Source organism: Anser anser (genome assembly GCF_964211835.1).
Source record: "Anser anser genome assembly, chromosome: 20".
Lineage (NCBI taxonomy): Eukaryota > Metazoa > Chordata > Aves > Anseriformes > Anatidae > Anser > Anser anser.
In genome coordinates this window covers 7597965-7615244 of record NC_139741.1, presented here as the reverse complement: position 1 = coordinate 7615244, position 17280 = coordinate 7597965, and the positions used below count along the sequence as shown (strand labels likewise).

General features: G+C 42.3%; 1 long non-coding RNA gene across 1 annotated transcript; it reads left to right on the top strand.

Annotated features, from left to right (window-relative positions):
• The first annotated feature begins 4263 nt into the window (after window positions 1-4263).
• LOC310884414 lies at window positions 4264-15559 on the top strand. Its single transcript, XR_014574201.1, has 4 exons — window positions 4264-4834; window positions 6576-7520; window positions 8215-12037; window positions 13593-15559. It is a non-coding gene; the product is annotated as an uncharacterized lncRNA (long non-coding RNA).
• Window positions 15560-17280: the final 1721 nt, after the last annotated feature.

The following is a 17280-nucleotide window of genomic DNA, read 5'->3' as shown; positions in this document are numbered from 1 at the left end:
CTTGGGTGACATGTATATAGCCTCATCTTCCTGGGTGGCATATCACAAATGTGTTGACACCAATCCTGATAACCACATTTTGTTTTAGTGTTAAGCGTAATGATAATGATGTAACCTTAGATAGCGCTGTATTGTAATTACACAGTTGTGCCAGTTATTACATAGTTGTAACACAGATCAGCTTCTTGATCAGATATGCCCAGGAGCTTCTTTTGCTTTACTCTTAATGTAGGAACAGAAAACTAGATCCCTAATTAACTTTGATTGAACCTTGATTAGATAAGGGAGTGGGGCCAGTAGGCACCAAGCGGGCGGGGAAGTCAGCCCATATGTAGATATGTTAAATGTGTAGGCACCATCCTGACTAGTCATAGGAAAGAGAAAGGAAACTCCCTTTTCAGGAATTGATACCTCCCGACAAGCACAAAGGAATTGGCCCAGACTAGCCCTCAGAAATTCAAGAAACTTCTTACCTTCCCCATCCAGCATTGCCCCCACCCTATTAAGATGAGATTCTCAAGCAATTCACCTTGGGAACAGATAGATTTCTATCAGTCTCTCCTGCCATCACAGAAGGGAATTTCAGAGAGAATTTAGTACAAAACACAATTATTCTTCCTAAGTACTCATTTCTTACTCCTTTTTTTCTGCTAAAAGTGCTGAATTGTTAGTGCTCTACAAACAAAGTCCCTTTGGCCTCTCTGAACAATCTCATTGAATACATGATTTAATAATCGAGTGAATGAAGCCAGACTTGGTTAACTGTCTGGTGGACAGCTGAAACCTAAAAAGCAACAGATGTATCTGAGGAGAACACAGTAATAATTTTGTGTATGAGACAGGAGATGTGCAGATGCCATTTCACTTTTCCAGAGCTGCACTGGCTCGGCAGTAGCCATTTTTTGGATCCAAATGTTGGTATATTTGGTAATGATACTGCCATAAAATGAAACTTCAGTGTAGCAGGATATAGATTATCCCCTTTTCAAGAGTAGAACTGCATGTTAAAACTCCGTATTTTTGCTGACTCTATTCATTTTTCTAGGGATCACTAATATGTAAACTCAACAGGAGCTCTAGGATGCTTAGTGTCCCGTAAAATCTAACTACTACTAATCTAATCTACTTTGAACAAATAAATCAGTACAACTTGAGACACCCTTGATAACCTTTCTTAATCAATCGAGGGTGATTTTTTCCCATGCGTTAAGCTGCCATATTGATTCCTAACCTGTTTTACAGAGTTCTTCTTGCTTAAACTCATTACAGAGTGTGAAGGCTTTTAGGATCCGTGGCCAGAGTATATTAGAAATGTGCAAGGATTAGCTAAGAGTGCTCTCAGATGACATAGCATTTTGTACCACCCTCAACATGGAAGGGAACATAAAACAGTATTTTGCAGAAGCATTAATATCTGAGCCCTACTTAAGCACAGTATATAATTACTGTTAAGTGAATATCATACTGACTTCTGGGGCAATACTAAGCACTGTACTCTTTTGAAAGATTTTAAGTTATCTTTGGCCCAAATTAGCCTTATTGAACTTAGAGAGGAAAAAAAAAAACATCTCAGAGAAAAGGTACTTTAGTAACTGTCCTATAAATTGACAGTACACCATCCTCTGTAGATGTCACTCAGACTTTTCCAAGGCACTGAAATATTTTGTTCCATTTAGTATCCAACTTTCAGGCATTCAGACTTTAATACTATCCAGACAAGACTTTTTTCCTATAGGGGCTGTGGACATACCCCTCAATGACAAGTATTTATGTACAAAGTATCAGATTTCAAATTTCTTTGATATATGAATTGTGTGTTTGGTGGAGAAAAGCATGACATGGGTGGCTGGGCACTGGAACAGGCACTTCAGGGAGCTGGTCATGGCAGCAAGTCTGTCGGAGTTCAAGAAGTGTTCGGACAATGTTCTCAGACATAGGGTTTGATTTTCAGGTGGTCCTGTGTAGAGCCACAAGTTGGACTCAAAAGTCTTTGTGGGTCTCTTCCAACTCAGGATATTCCATGACTCAATGATTTTATGATTCTGTATTCTATGGCAATGGTTTTCTTCCAAAGTGGGGAAAATGTGCTGATTTCACTTTTGCAGAAATTAGAAATGGCAAGAGTATTCTATTTTACATACATAAGTGTATAAGTAGGAACACACAGATATGGATAGAAAGTGAATATGGACGGCTTGCCTGCAAGAGAGAGCTTTGCAGAAGTGAATATGTGAGCTATACGGAACCTGGCTGCAGGCAGAGCTGTGGACAGTCCTATCAATTTGTTATCATCTAGGTGAGGGAGTCTCAACATTTCCTAAACTCTGGCACCTTTGTTACTTCCTAGCATGCCTTTTCCCTTCCAACACCTTCTTGATGTACAAGACAGATCATCCAAACCTGAAACTTTATCTCAAGCTTCATTCAAACTTTGAAAGGAACTGAATCAGCAGCTTCGCTGACTGAGCAAAGTACCAAGCACATGCTTAGCTGTGAGCTGGTGAGCAGCCTTCCTGAAGCTGGTAGAAGACCTGTATGTTTAAATTCAGTATATGCTTCCATGTTTTGCTGGATCAGAGGCAGTATCATTAGAATTGGGCCATCTTTGTGATTTTCCTGGTTTCAGAGCAAGGGAGATAATAGTGACGTAGCAGGAAAGGCATCCTGTAGACCACTTAGGACTTTGTAACAGCCACAGAGACTCCAGTGCAAATAAACTATCTGATGATACTGATTTGGTTTCTGCTGAGTAGGACCTTAAGAGTGTGAGGCTGAGATAACCAGCTCAGACCCAACGGAGAGCTTGGCTCTACATTTGTCCCTCTCCAGTCATACTCATTTTGCACAGAAAAAAAACAGCTTAGCAGTTTTGCCTGCTTTACAGCCAGCAACATAGTGACAGAAAGCTGTAATAAATGGGGGAGAGAACGTGGCTGATCTGTGCTTCCAGCATTTGAACCTCTGAAAAAAAATTATGTTTCATTTAGAGCTCTAAGGAAGGGCTGTGGGTGTAAGTACAATGCTGGCTTTTTCTCTTTGCTGTGGCCCGGAACTCTTTTGCCAGGGTTGGCTTCTCTTTCTCCCTTAACAAATCATCACAATTTCGGCAAGCACTTCATTGACTGCCAATGCTGCGCTACCAATAATCTACCAGAATTGAGAAATTGTTCTTTCATTCTGCACAGCTAAATTATCTCCTGCGTGCCTGGATTTGTTCAGTTCTGAATTACGTACCAGAGGCTCAATCCTACCCTGATACTGGGCACTGTCTCTAGGCTTTTAAGAGCATGAGCACTCCCAAGGATTTCAAAGTGAAGATAGTGGTTGGATATTTTGGTTCAACTGGGGACACTCTGCTGTGCATCTTGGAAAGGAATTAGGGACTTGCATGAACGCTGTAAATTAGAAAGCATAAGCACTTTTTCACAGTTTATCATATTTTTAAGGCTTGCGTGCAGTTTTATGATTCCTGATATGTCGGTACCAAAGAGCACCTTCTGCAGGATGCTGCACCAACACAGATTATAAACGGTCCCTTTTTAAGCAGTTGGCAAAGTTAACATAAAACAAGATGTGACAGATGCAGAAAGATGGGTGCAAGAGCACAGAATAAAAATGAGATGGCAGCTGGCCTATGCAGGACTGCAGTGGTGCCTTCTTCTAGGAATCCTTTTGGGGGTGAATTGTATGTACAGTGAGGAGATGTTGCATAAAGCTGAAGTGAAATTTCTCGTATTAGCCTTAGATCTTAAACTCAAAGTTGTATTAACCTGGGAAATAATATGAATGCCATTAAAAAGCCTATTCTTGTAACATTTCTGACCCATTTCAGACTCCTTCTGGTAATCTGGGAAGGGACCTTTGTTCCCATGGCAGCCCATAATTTCCTGACTGAAACAGCTCAGCTGAGCTCTGAATGACACAGTCAGACATTTGGATGCTTATCTTGCTTCCAAGTGTTCTGAGGTTCCTCATTTCTCACTTATTGCACAATGCCCCGATCTCACTGGGAAGGTGAGAACTGGATCAGAAAGAAATATAATTGCTTTTTTTTTATTAGCTTATGATACAGTCCCGCCCTTCTGTGTTGCCAGCTTACCCAGTTATTCACAAATGATGATATACATACAGTGAATTATATAATTATCAGCCTATAATTACAGGTATATAGATATATACATCCCCCTGGAGGAGAGCTGGGCTTGGCACATACCTGCGTGCACCTCTGGGTCTTTAGGGAATTCATGCCCATTTTAAGTAGAAGATTATTTATTTATCAAATGCTTGAGACATTTTATGAAAAATGAACCCAAAAGAATCCTTTGATTCTTTTTAATAATGTTCATAAAGTATGTAACTGAACAAATCCAGGCATGTAGGAGCAAACTCACTTGTGCAGAGTGAAAGCAGAGAAGTTTCTCAATAGTAGTAAATTATTGGTAGCACAGCATTGGCAGTCAATGAAGAGCTTGCAGGAGCCATGCTTATTTGTTGAGGGAAGAGAAGATGCCAGTCTTGGCACAGTGATCAGAAGCCAACATTGAGAAAGAGGAGTCAGTGCAGTATTTCTATAGACACCTTTTTGAAAGCATTAGACAAGAATTAGTTTATCTTATGATGATGCTTTAATTCTGTAACCATAGATAAACCCTATTGCCTTCCCACTACGTTTCAATGCCTCATTTTGTCATTGGGGCAGATAGTGATTCTCAGCTGATATAAATCAGCAAAGCTCCACTGATTTTTAACAAAGCTGTGCCAGCTTCTGCTAGCTGAGGGTCTGCCTAGATATTTCTCTGCTTGTAAAGCAAAGAATCCAGCAGGCAAAGCTGATGTAAGTTGGATATTTTTCTTGGCTTGTTTTCCTTTGTTCTGTCTTTCAAATGCTGCTCTCATTCATAACTGCTTGGGTGCTTTCAAGCCTGTGTATGAGAGTTATGGAGCTTAATCTGGCTCCTACAATGGTGCAAATCTAGGGTAGCTCTATTTAAATCAAAAGCATTACTCAGAGGTATTGCACTGCTGTAAAAGCAGCATACTCGTGCATAGCAACTGATCTGTAAATCTCATAATGTGCCCAGTATCTTTCCAAGAGTTTATTTGCAAACAAACAAACAAAAAGAATCATTGTGGCTGAACAGACCTGATTCCAGCCCATGAAAAATGGACTGAGCCTCTGCCAGAAATAAACCGTAGACACTTGCTAATTACAATTTGTGGCCAGCTTACAAAGTTCAGTAAAGGAGAAAACTACCCCATTCAGATCCTCTTTCCCAGTTTGATGACATCATTCACATCATTATGTTGTGATATGCCAGATGGGAAAATTTGAGGTGGGGATGAAGTGAAAATCCCGGTTACACCTTTTCTCCAGGCTATCTGCCTCTCCATCATTTTACAACATCACAAGGAGACTCAGACAGTTTGACTCTGCCATTCCCAGCTGGTTTGGACCAAAGAGATAAATGCTGAACCATTAAGAATCAATACGTGCTTCCACTGATGTGACAGGTTATGCTGCACATAGCTAACCTTAATTTAATTGGTTTATTTAAGCTCACTCGTATAGTTAAATAGAAAGTGAAGGTAATGGTATAAACTCTGTAATTTCTATTCCTTGGGAGGAAAAAAAAAAAACAACCACCAACAGCCCTGCATCAAATGCTTATTGAAACTGAAACATATGTATTAACATATGGCAGAATTTCACTTACTGTATGTTTTAGTGCAGAGCTGATGAGGAAAGCATCTGTGCCGAGAGCATCTGAATGGAGGCTCCGATAATGAGCAGAGCTCAAAAAATACACTCTGAAAGGTTGGGATGTGTCAAAGTGCCCTGCAGTTGATTTGTGTCAGAGCCAAAAGAATGTACTTAAGCTTCCATGCAGGTACATTGCTGTACTTTGCTTTTGCACTGAGACCGGTTTGAACCTTCGTGTGCTACTTTGGGCACCTGCTTTGGAAGTCCTGGCCAAATTTTAAACCCCTGAGAAAATGGTTTCCCACCAGAAATGCTGACACAAAATCTACTTGGCGCTTAGGCAAGTGCAGTTACAGTATTGCCATTTAACAAAGGAATGATTATTAGAGAAGATCTTAAAATCAAGCCCAAATCTGGATCTAGATTTGAGGTTCCCTTAAGGACAGCAGCTGTGTAGAGCTGAGGTTTTGGGTTTGCACTTTCTGCAGATGTGCAGCCTAGTATAGTTGTACACATAATCTCTGTCCTCAAACAAGAGACACCAAGAAACACCAAGAGCAAGCTTTCTCTGTGAAGATTCTCATCCCAGCCATGCAAACTTGTAAGGCTTATACAAAGGAAGGTATTCGGGCTCTGAGAGGAACCCCTGATTACCGTGAATATTAACCATTTCTCCTGCCCGCAGTGATGCGGCGTTTCAGTAAGCTCTGTAAAGACTCTCAGAGGCTCGTGCTGCCAAGTACTAATATTACTAATGGGCACTACAAAGCCACATTGTTCTGCACCTATTTACTGGAAGCAAGATATGAGGATACCAGGTGTAATTACTTTACTGCCTTAAGGATAGAAGTCTTTCTTTCTGATTTGACCACAGTTGAACATCTGCATCGCTCAACCACAGTTTACCTCGCTCCTGGGAGATGCTTTCAAAGCACCCAGCTCCTGCCTAGTGACCCAGAAGAAAATTCACCACCTACTCACAAAGCCTCATTTTGAAGTACTGTGCCTCTTGTAAAAGCAAGGAATCTTAACCTTCTTTGGAGCATGGGCCACGTGTTGAATGTGTGAACTGCTTGTGCACCATTGTACAAATCGTGGCTTTTCATATGAAACCGTACTCCCGAGGTATTTCCTACTCCATAAAGAAGTGATTATTGAGACTAAGGAAAAGTATTTAACACATATACATTGCTTCTTATGGAAGTTTGCATGGAAATAAAATAGGTTGGGACTGCTCAAACTGTTTGTTTCCCAGAAGCACCAAAGAGAGTAAAATTGTGTTTATTGAGAAGGTCCAAATCTTTGTGTTTCCCTTATTCCCCTAGGTTCCCCTTGTGTTTCCCTTGTTCCCTTATTCCCCTATGTTTCGCTTATTAGCTGTATTGAGGAGACTTTTGGAGGTCTTGGCATAGTCCTTGTGCCACAGGCTGCACCCACAGAATGGAGTGTGTCCTGCCACGAAAAGATTTCAGTGTGTGGTCTTAGAACACGAATATTTTCCGTATATTTATTGAACTCCACCCAGGTACAAGCTTCTCCTTCACAGGAAGGACAGGTTGTATAATTAGGGGCAAAACAAACTAAATACAAAGGGATGTCTCAGTTCTGCAGGGTAAATGCTGAGGTGCAAATGCCCTGGCTGGAAGTACAAGCATGCCGAGCTCCCCTTCGGTTGTCGAAGATGCCATTACTCCTACTCCTCCGCTCAGTCTCTGCGCTGGAGGTTACCTCCCACAGCAGCATTATAGGCAGGAGATGCCTGCCTGCACCTCCACTGCTTTGAGACAAAATCAAGGCAGGTAATTTCAGCTCTTTGAAGGTAGGTTTGTGCTAAGGACCTGGATTTTAAGTTGAAGTGGCTGACGCTAATATTATTTGGGGGATAAGGGGTAGCCTTTGGCAGCAGACAGCTGACAGTTCTATCATCTTCAGCCAGCGTAGGAAGATTTTCCAGAGCTTGTCTGTTAGCACCTTGAATAAGTCCCCAACTTAAATCCACCTTGATTGAGAAAAGGGCAAAAGAGATTATGTATGCACACAGGCATATAAAAACATATTTAATTGTCTGTTCAGGTATCCAAATAACACTGTGAACAGAGGCTCGGTGTTTTGCTCTAAGTGAGGCAGGAGCACTTGGCACAGGCCTGGATGCTGAACTTGGATCTCCTGGGTCCCAGCCCACCGTTTCAATCACAAGACTATTAGTCTTTCCGAGTATGGATTTGTCTATCCCCTATGTCTTTTCCATCATCTCTAAACTTGAGTGACTCCTATGACTAATGTGATTGTAAGTCATAAAACATTAAGTTATGACACAATCAAATCAAAGCCAAGAAATTCATAGTTAGGGTGTAGGCTACATTCTTAACTCAAAACCAGAAAAGCAGCATTACAGGGTAAACAAAAGGATGAAGTGTCAGCCCTCATTTTTCATTTTTGGGCTCTTATCAGTTTGTATCAATTTAAGCCTTTTTTAAAAATGTAATTTCTTTGACTTATTTTTTTCCCTCTAGGAACTGAAAATTATTCTGCTTTGAGGTCTGGAACCTGCCATACAATAAACACTACTTAATTGGGACATGCTTAATAGGGATGGCCACTTTAATGGGACATCTCCTAGGGAACCTATTTATGCTAATGAGACTGAATGACAATGACTGTTTCTTAAGTGGGGCAACAAAAGGAAAAAAACCTCCACTTAACAGGGATGCGCTCAGCTGTTACTAGTTTAAGTGTTTAATCAGGTGTTAAATAGGTCTAAAATTCGGAGCTTCCATCTTTTAATTCAAAAATGGGAAATTACAATTTACCTCATGATGAAATGTGGTGTTGGTATTTATACAGTGGCATTTAGTACAAGGGAAGGGCTGTTTTCAAGGAAGCCAGACACAGAGGTTCTCTTCTCCAAGCATGGAACTACCTGTAGATTAGATTTGTTCAGAATCATTGCAAGAGCTAGAAATAAAACCCATCCACCCTAATTCTCAATCCTATATTTTATCCTCTCCCCTCAACTCTTCCCACTTCGCCATTAGGACAGTAACAAAGAAGCAATAAAATACAAATAGGAAAGCTTTTTAAATCCAAGCGATCCTTTCTCAGAGTCTCTAAAACCCCTAAGAAAAGATGCCTGAAGACTTCCAGGAGCTGCCAGAAGCTGTTAAGCCATTTAGAAGGTTATTCTCCTCCAGAAGATCTTTTGTGTTCTGTGGTTTCCTCTGAAAATATGTATGCTTGTCTGAGGGATGAACAGGAGACCACGTTAAGAAGTTGTGTTAAACACAAAAATCCCGTCTTAGATGACAGCTATATAAATGTGGGGACTCTCCCAGGCAAACCAAGACATCTGATTATGCCATTGTATACTGTTTGGCAAAGGAGAGAGTGAAGGAAAGTGATAGACATGAGGGGCAGATGGAGTTTGCCTAATGTGTCTGTTCTTTTCTTCGCTGCCTTTTCAATTTAAGAATGTAGCAAAATAGCAGCTGCTCATAATTTCATGAATCAAGAAGTATGTAAATTTCAGCTACAAAATTTGTTGCATAGTTAAGACACACACAAAGAAGGAAAAAAAGAAAAAAAGATCTTGCTTGCATCTACAACTTTCTTAATCTTGCATGCAAATTTAGCTTTTCAGGCCTGGTTCTCCTCTTGTTTCGGTGCAAATCAAGAGCAGTTCAGTCAATTTTGTCATTGTGGTGTAGGGCAAATGCTGTGGGGTTATCCTGCGTTAAGGGTTCAGCTCATCTCTACTCATTGCCTCAATGCTTCAATGGAAGGTGAGCCTGGCATGAAAGGGTCCTTTCATACCCCTGAGCCACAGAGGGGCTTTATGCCCTACCTCTACTCCTAGGCTGCAGCTGGAGGTGAGGAGGAAAGGCTCCGTGATGGGAACTTCTTCATGAACAGGAAAGCCGTAGTGGTGAACAGCTACCTGAGGATGGTGACAACTGCTTCACATTGAAATGGAAATCGCACTCCTCGCATTTCAATCCCTAGCCATCTCTGAATTAAAAGATGGAAAAGTGACTTGAAATGTATCATCCAAATGCATGAAACACTGCTCAGAAAGAGCTGGGGATCTGGGCCTCCATATACTATACAGCTGGTTCTAGTTTTCAGACAAGATTTACTAAACACATGTAAACCGTGCATATCTGTTTGAATACTTTTTGTGCAAATAACTTCCTCTGTGGTCAAGCTGTTCCTTTCAGATCCAGGCTACAGATTTGTGCTTTATGCTCACCACTTTTTTACCCTTGGATTTCCACCAGTATCAGTTCACACTCAGAGTATGAAACTGTGAAGAAGGGAGCTGAGTTTGGCAGCAAGAGTCGGGAGAATTTACAATGCAAAACACTGAGCAAACTCATGATAAAGGGCAGAAATCATCCCTGGCGTAGCTCCATCCAAGTCAGTGGGCCAGATCCTGAGCAGCTATAAACAGACACAATACTACATATTTCACAGGAGCTGCCACCGCTTGTATCATTTGGCCCAACAGCCTCCTACACAAAGGCAACGTTTTACTGATTCTGGTGGGATTTCTCCTGATTTATACCCCAGAGTGAGCAAGCAGAGCATTGGTCTGTCTTCACCAATTAAAACTGCCCCACAATTATATCTGCTGAGTGTCATGAGTTCAAACTTTAAACACAAAGCAACAGCTGAAGCTGAATATAAAGGAGCAGGAGGGCAGAGTTTTATGATCAATGTTTTATTCGAATCATATAAAAGAGAAAAGCATTTCACATATTTCACGGAGGCATTTTATGTGCATATTTAATATGAATCCTTTTCTTGTTAAACTCTTACATGATCTATGTACTTCAGTATATAAAACACGGTATAGGACAACTATGAACAAGTTTATTAAAACAGCTTAGGTTCCTGTTGACATCACCAACCACACAAGTGCTTGCTCAGGGTTGGTGTGATCTTATCAGTCTCTCCTTATATTTCAGGTTACCTACTTGTTCGTTTTCCCAATATATCTTTCATTGTTACAAGAATTCAACTCATGGGCAGATCTCTAAGATAAATCTGCTTGTCTGTTTTGGGAATATGGCTCTAGTTCTAATTTTGCAGACTTCGTTCAGGCAATACTCCCTTTGACTTCAGGGATTTTTGCCTGAGTAATCCTTTCAGAATTGGACTCTCCATGATTTTCATTTACTTAACAACTTGGCATTACATCTGTAAAATATTAGCCCAGTAATGTGAAATATCAAATTAGATTTATGCATTAATCTAATCTATATATGAAGCCTGATAGTCAGTTCTCTTACACTGCATTATTGCAATTCCAGGCATTCTGTGTCACTTCAGATTTATACTGATGATGTAAGAGAAATAAAAAGTGGGATTTATAGATCAAATTCGGTAACCCACGTATCATGGAATCACAGAATATCCTGAGTTGGAAGGGATCCACAAAGATCATCGAGTCCCACTCCTGGCTCCCCACAGGACTACCTAAAAATTAAACCATATGTCTGAGAAAGTCCAAAATTTAAAATAAATTCCCATTTTCAGGGAATCCAGGTAAACGTTTCTCTATCAATCACAAGTGAAGGAGTGCACACAAAAAATTAGAAGAAATCAACAAAGCAGTAAGTTATTTAAAAGGAATAAAAGGTCAAAATAAATATCTGAACTGCAATGCACTCCCTAAAAATCCTTGGAAAAGACAAATAAGCAATTATTTCTTTTCTGTGTGACAGTAGCAGTCTGAAAAGTAAAAAAATTACTTTTTCATACATGTTCATAAACTGCATTTATAAACACTTCACATAATGAAATTATATTTGTTTCCTTCAGGTTGGCTGCCCTTGAACATTCTTCTCCTTGCAGTTTTTAATTTTTTTAATATAATTCTTCCGTGAAGACAGGTCTTATGCATATGGCCCTGGATCAGCAGCCAACCCCACACAGCAGGGCATTTAAGAACATGTTAAACTCCAGTTTTGTATGTGCTTTGGTACTATTAAAAACTGGGTACTTGGAGACGACCCACCAATATGGTATTCTTACATCTTAAACCCATTTACCTCTTCTCTTTGTGAATGCTTTCAATTTGTTTTACTCTTTTTGGGCCAAATCCAGATTGTTATTTACAGAAGGAACGCAACAGGATTAATAGGCTATGGTCTGCACTAGTCTACACCCATGGAAATTCATTGTGATCCCATCAATTCCCATATAATTTCTTTGGATTTGTATCAGGTTAAAGCCCCAATCCAGGATAATGCCAAGCAGATGGAAACAAGGGCCAGGGTAGAAATGTGGAGAATCACGACCTGAGTAAGACTGGATCTGTTTATTCCAATGGAGAAGGTAATCTTTAAATATATAAAAAAAAAAAAGTGAGAGAATTTTAAGGATTTTTTTCCTATTTGGTAATTTATCACCACCCAAACACCAAATAGGAAGTGAAGCAATGCCAAGGAAAAAAAAAAACCAATTTATTTCCTACACATTACTAAAGAAACCCTAGACTGAAATGCAATCCTGAGCACTTTGGTTCACTTTCAAGTGTGCTGTTTACCCTTATGGATATTCACCTAAACGTGGCCTTCGTACAGTGTACCTGCACAGAGACTCGTGCTGAGCTGGGAATCGTGTTGTGCTTTCCATTCGTTTGGCTCTTTGAGACCTGGCTGAGTGCCGCACAAAAATAGGGCAGCCCACAGGTTATCCACGCTAAAATGCTTCCTGTGGAACGCTGCGTCAATTTGTGCCAGTGTGTGGCAGCTGCAGTGAACTTGTGGCTTCCTGGAAGGGTGTCTATTTTCTCCCTTTCTGCGTTAATCCAGAATTACTGTTTCTCCTACCCTAGCATTCAGATCCAACAACCCCAAACACAGTTGTGTTTGCAGAAAATCACAGTTGTGCCAAGCAAGTCACAGTTGTGTTTCTAAGAAAAGACGTGCTTCCCAAAATGAAATCTCACACGCGTTTTTTGAAGAAAAACCACCTCGAACATCCTCAACATCCCGCGTTACGATAAAGGCAGCTCCCCAGCAGGCGCCGCAGCCCTTGCAGTGTGCAAGGATGTGTTTTACACTGGCGCAGGAGGCGGACAAGTCTGTCTGTGTCGGTATCTCCCCATCTCCGCACACACCTGTCTCTCCGTCCCCGTACACCCGTCTGCCTCTCGTCTCCCGTCCCTGCGTGTTGCAACAGGGCCCAGGCGCGGATGCCTCTCCCCTTGGCACCCGCGCACTGGAGCCAGCCGCGCCGACATGGGGCTGAGCTGGCACCTGCAGGGGACCCGGCACGAGGGGTGTGACCACCTGGGACACCCCCGGTGGCGTGGGGACAGCCCAGGGCGCGGGGATCACGGAGCCCGGCTGGTGGAGGGGAGCAGAGCGATCTTCCCTTCTTCCCTCCCCAGCGAGAGGGAGCTGCCACACCAAGCCTGGGTGACTGGAAAGTGAAAGAAGAAGCTTTTCTCTCTTTTCCTTTCCAAGATAGCATCAGCTTTACACTCACCTGCTTTACGGGCCTTATCTGGAAGGGAATGAAAGGGAAGCCGGTAGGTGAGGGAGCACCCTCCGAGCTGGCTGACGTGCACGCTTCCCTCCATCTCCTTCCTGCAATCCTGGACCTGCGAGGTGCAAGCACCTCACAGTCACCACAAGATTTTTATCTCCTGGTGACCACAAGCATTTTACAGAAACTGAGTGACGATTCGGTGAATTGTTTCATGTCACGAAGAGACCTGTGACAGCAGCTGAACACAGCTCCCAGCCCCAGTACAGCCACTAAGGCTGCTCTCCTGCCACAGGGGAGCGGCACAAAGCAGGCGGAATACAATCAGCCCAGCTGAGGTTCAGAAAACAGAAAGGAATTTAAACTGATCATGCTGTTTTTGGCTTTTTATTCTTAGGTAATATGTGAAATATTATGACCTGAAGGTTCTGCAGAAACTGGAAGAAACGTCTGGTGGGGGCAGAGGATTCCTGACCGAGCAGGAGGGACCTGGAAGGGCAAGAGCCCAAAGTGAGGAAGGGGCTGTACAGAGTGGGTGAGGAAATTCATGATAGGGATAGCAAGACTTAAATACTGCTGAAAAAAGATGTTCAAAAACTAACAGAAACCAGTAAGAGGTAAAGAATAAGTGAAAGGTTCCAAGTGAGAAAAAAAGGTGGGAATTTTCCCTAGGACCATAACCTACGAAGTTATCTCCCAACCCTTGAAGGACAGAGGCGATAAATGCCCAGGTGAACAGAGCAGCCTAAGGCAGAGGATGGTGCCAGAGGGAGCACGAGCCCTGCCCAGCCACAACGGGCACCTGTGGGCTCACCGTGCCTCCCGTCCAGCGCAACGCTGCCTCTGGTATCAGCCTGCGCACAGGATGAGGCAGTCAGGCGAGGGCAATGCTGACAAATTGATGCTGGTATGAGCCATTCACTTACGTAGGTTCAGTATGAAACTGTTATTCCCTGCCAGCTTCAGGGAGGGGATAACCTGATGGGTCCTCTTCTTCTCTAATTCTCTTGATTGCCTACGGGTGATGTTATTGGTTACGTTGGCCAAAACATGAATATGCATCTGGATAGAATATACCATGAGAAAAGCAGTTATTTAACAGAACTGGTGCAAACATAGCCAGCCTGGAAAGACTGACTCAACTCACTAGGCAGACTGATGTATTTGTTCTTTTGGGGTCTTCAATAACTCCTTCTGTGCGTGGCAGAGAATACCACTACAATGCCACCACACGCTTTTGTTGGTGTGGGTTAATCCACAAATCCTCAAAGAAGATCTGTTGTGGGTTATGCTGGATACTTATGAATGTCTTCAGAGCTAAAGAGCAAGTAACCACGCTGCCCAAATTTACTTTGCTTTCAGTTGTGGCTGTTTTCCCTGCCCTCTGTAAGAATTGCTTTCTTCTCTTCCATCTACCAGTGGGCATCTGTGACTAGGTACTACTCATAGGATGTCATGCTTAGATCATGTTTGCCACAGCGTACGTGATTTGTGCCAACATTTCCAGGAAGTACCAAAGAAGGTGGGAACCACCATGCCACTTCAGAACATGGGTCTGACCAGCTCAGTCTCCTGTCTCTGCCGCTGACTGCAGGTGGACACTGAGGTAAGGGCAGGCAGGTGGCTGTGGGGCTTCTCCCCAGCTCCCAGCCGCTTGGCAGCCCAGGGAGTTCCCCAAGCCGATAAACATCACTGTGTCCACACTGTTGTGTTCACATTGCTTGTCAATTTTTCTGCAATTTATGTGCTGCAAACCCCCTGGCTACTACGACAGATATAAATCAGTGTGGAACCAGAGTTACTAACAATGATTGGGGAAAAAAATCTGTGGTGTTAAAGACCTATGAGTTTTGATCTTAATGTGGGCTAAATCTCCCAGCATCATAAATTGCCTGTCTGCTTGTCTGTCTCTATTCCTTGTCATCCCTTGGACTGAAGGATTTTGGTATGAGGTCCTCCTTTTCACAGGGAACAGACACGTAGAGTCAGGCAGCTGGGGACAAGAAGCAGCTGAAGAAAATGCAAAGATGAGAGCCAGGAAACTGAAGAGGGAATGGGTTGGAGAAGGAGCAGGAAGGGGTACAGAAAAGGCTCTAGAGGAACTCTGTGATGGGAACTGACATTTGGGAGTTAGTTAAAGTGAAAAAGATGCAAAGAACACAACAGAATCAATGGAGAAGAGACTCACAGTTACAGCCCTGCTGAGCAGTTCGCAGTTCTCAGAGTCCTGGGCAAGGAAATAAGCTAGATTCACTAAGGCAAACAGAAGCCCAAGTCCAGTGATCAGGACTGGACTCATGGTCCAAAATGTCTTAATGAATGCAGACTGCTGCCCAGAGGAGCGGCTGTGACAATGAATTGTTTCTGACAAGTTTGGGGTCCTTGGAATAAAGGTCCCTTTTCCTCAATATTCTGGACAACGACACGTGAAGCATAACGAGACCGATTGCCATTGATGGCCCAATGAAAGTGGTAGAGCAACTGTGTTAATTAAACATCTGTATTAGTGACATTTTCTGACATGGTGACATTAATGGGAAACGAATTTTAATTAAGTATTTGTCTGATTCCTAAAATGGTGCCTGTGTGTCTATACCTGGAAGAAAATAAAAAAGAAATCTGTACAACATTCTTTCAAACACTTTGGACGTAGCAAGCATGACTGAAGCACTGTTAGTAATTGCCATCATTTTAGATTTAAACTTCAAATACACTGTACTTACTTTTTCAGTACTCTATTAGTGCATGTTGAAAGAAGTTAGCATTTACACAGATCAAATCTAACCTTAAGAAAGCCTTCCTCAGATGAACACACGGGACTGATTTCTGAAAAATGTAATAATCCAAGAAAACTTTATTCTAACCGGCCTCTTGCCAGGGTGCACCAAATTTTCCAGGATCCTTCTTCCGTCTGACACAGGTACGATTCGGCAGAAACACGAAGCAAATTACCTCTTGCTCCGAGGAGCTCTGTACCCTGCAGGATCTTTGCAGAATCCAGCCCGAAGAAATACAGCACTTTCAGAACACGGAGCTGTCAAGCAAGATTTCCTCGGGCTTGTTGCCACACAAAATGGCAAATAAGGGACCTGATCCTGCACTGAAGGCAACGGGAAGTATAGGTGCTCAGCATTTGTCTGCTGGCAGAGCTAAGGTTTCTTAGTACTTCCTAAAATCAGCCGTGCTGTTTATTCCTATTGAAAATTATACAGCTAAAAAGCTTTGGTATCTAGCCACAGAGCTTTTATTTCAAATTGGCAATAATGTGACAAGATGTAACTCCTGCAAAAAGACTACAATAATGTTAAAAATATCATAAAATATTATTTATATCAGGATACATTTGCTACCCCATATGACAATCATTCATATTTCTTGACAGATATAAACCTCTGCTTAACACATTAGTATCATAAATATTACCAGATATAACACTGTAATTTAATACCTACCAAATGTATTTTAAAATATTACTCAATTTAAAACTTTGGATTTTAACCAGATGTGTTTCCAGAAAATGATTCAGGTCAGATGCTTTTTTCTTTTTCTGTGCGTGTGCGTTCAAAGTGGAACATTACTATGTGATTTATTGTACTATGACTGTATGCCCCAAACCTAAAACAGCACCACGATACTTCATCCTTGAGGCTTACACACCTGCAGTCCAAACTAACAAGAGAAAACATCTACATGGCACGGCAGGAGTCTTTGAAATGTCTCTTTGCAGTTGCCTGGACACAGAACAGACTGGTAGAGCAGGGAGGCAGCGGAGAAAGGGTGAAGACAGGAACTCCAGCCTCTTTCATCTAGAAAGGGGGGACCATGGAGAGATTAGAGGAGAGGATTTTGATTAGATCACTGGAATGTGAAATGATGCTTCCCAGGATTAAAATCCTATTTTAGAGCTACCAAACCGGTTACGTTGTTAGTCAGAATCTGGAGGCTCGCAGGGCTCCATCCCTGCAGACGCCCGCCGCGCCCGACACCCTCTGCCTGCAGCAGGGGGGCCCCGGCCGAGCCCCCCGGCCTCCCCCCGGCCTCCCATTCGGCAGCCCCCACTGCCAGCCCTGGACACGCTTTCTGGA